This window comes from Lathyrus oleraceus, chromosome 5 (genome assembly GCF_024323335.1).
Source record: "Lathyrus oleraceus cultivar Zhongwan6 chromosome 5, CAAS_Psat_ZW6_1.0, whole genome shotgun sequence".
Classification (NCBI taxonomy): domain Eukaryota; kingdom Viridiplantae; phylum Streptophyta; class Magnoliopsida; order Fabales; family Fabaceae; genus Lathyrus; species Lathyrus oleraceus.
In genome coordinates, this window is record NC_066583.1 from 166377591 (window position 1) to 166380013 (window position 2423).

The following is a 2423-nucleotide window of genomic DNA, read 5'->3' on the forward strand; positions in this document are numbered from 1 at the left end:
CAACTTTTATGGGGGGTGCAGGAGGTGGTGCGACCCATGATGATGAGATGGAGGACGTCCTTGGATCCGTTGGTGGTGGCCAAGAGGAGGAAAATTGAGGAGTTTGTGAATTTTAGAGTTTGTTTTTATTTTGAGTTTTCTTTGTATTATTATTGCTTTTGTAAAATTTTGATTGTACTTTTGGGTGGCTCTAGTTCACCAAAACTTTGGTTTGTTAGTTTGTTTTGTTAATTGCATGAATACTCTGTGAGATTTAAGTGTGTTACAATGAATTTGGTTTACCAACATTTTTTTTGTTTAATTGTTCTTACTCTTAAGTCAAGCTTAAAGCAATCAAGAAATGTTCGCAAAGAAAGAAGCATAGGACATTTCGAGTGGTGATGATAAGAATTAGTGTCGGCATTTCAAGGTACACTTTATCGCTTTCTAGATTTAACATGAGTAGTTTGATGGTGTGTTGCAAATTCCATATCATAAATTCATTGAAATACATGTCATTCTTGAATCAAAATAGAACCTAACCAATTGTGAGGAGGCTTTCCATTGTACACTAAAATGCGGGAAACTGAATATTATTTTAACTCATTCTTATCATGCTAAATCATGCATCAAGCTATTTTTGTGTGAAAATATTGAAAATGATAGAGGCATTGTTTGTTGAGAAAAACCACTTGACCAAAAAGTTTTGAATCAACGAACCTTGTGAGGAGTAATCCTTAGTTAACCCCCTTTGAGCTTACTTTAGGATTCATTTGATTGATAAGTGTAAAATCAATTGAAAATTTTGTGAATAAATGAATCCTAATTTCTTTTGTGTCAATTGAACCCTCAAACCGAGTTGTTTGCAAATTTTGCCTTTTGCTTATGTCTAAGTAGGGAGCATTATTGAATAAATTTGGTTTTGGAATCTAAAGTTGGGGAGAGTAAAGTAAAAAGAGTTGATTAGAAACTTGGAGAAGTGAGTTTTTATGAAAGGGTGAAAATATGAAAAGAAACAAGAAAAAGAAATCACCCTTGAAACCATAGAAAAAAAAAGAAAAGAAAGAAAAAAAAACAAAGAAAAGGCTCATGGTTGTGTGGATGTAAAAAATATGAGAAAAGGAAAAAGATGGGGATCAAAGAAATGGAAATTGTGTAGAGTTAAATGTTTAGAAATGCTCCCTTAGGATAGGCAACTTTGTTGAATTCTCTTAATCATATCCTTTCTTGTAACTCAAACCATATTACAACCCTTGAAAGACCTCTTGATTCTCATTTTTCACATGATTTGGTATTTGTTTTGATTACCGCATTATTTGAGTTGTTGTTGATTTAATTGCTTGGATGAGTGAAAGTAACCGTTCATGTTATTCATCATTATTATGATGTGTGTGTAAGTTTGATTAAATTTTGACATATATGGCTTTGAATTCCTTGGTATGATTTTTGCACTCAACCATTTCTCTTATTCGTGTTTTGTCTAGCATTGAGATAGGTGGATTGAGAAAGTGCCATACACTTTTGAGCCATTTGAATGTCTCTGGTTAATCCTTGTTTTAATCTTTTGTGTCATTACTTTGGTTGTGTTAGTGAAAACTTTTGTTTAGGGACAAACAAAATGATAAGTTGGGGAGAGTTGTTAGGGACCAATTAGTACTACTTTTTATATAATTTTATTGGTCCCTTTTACCATTTTTTGATGTAATTACACACTTTTATTCTCACTATTCTGTATAAATGCAATTAGGTTTAATTGATGTTGTTTTGAGTAGTTATTTCACATATTTGTTAGTTTTGTAGAATTTTTGGACAAGAGAGCTTCAGAATGCATAATCATAATTTGGAAGAAGTGTTGAATGCAATTTGGAGGCCTATTTTTGAAGATTAACATTGGGAAGAATATTTGAATGAAGCTTGCAAGGTAAGGAAGCTGAAGTAGCTTCAGTTCGCGCCGCGATTCCCTTCGCACCGCGAACCTTGCGAATCCAGCAAGCTGATTTGGCTAAGTGTCCTGTTTTCAATGCCAGCGGTGTTTGCCAAATCTGTATCTGTTTTAGGGGGCTTTTCAGTTTTAGATGAAAATGAGCATTTTAGGAAAGGTCAACCCTTTTAGAAAACAGAATGGAAATTGTTCATTCATTCATTTATTCATAGTTTGATATTTTGTAAGAAAAAAACAGAGTTCTTACCATTGCCTTTTGCTCTCCAAAATGATGATGAGGAGCTAAACCCCATTTTGTCAAGATTGGAGGTAGTAGCTATTCTTATTTGTTTATGTATTTCATTTGACTCTTATATATGATAAAAGACTGTTGATGTATTGAATGATATTTTTGCCCTAAGTTGAATATTAGATTTGAGTAGTTGTTGAAAGAGATTATTTAAGTCTTGACATAAAATATATTTTCAAGTAGTGAATAAGTTGTAGAAATAGATTTATTCAC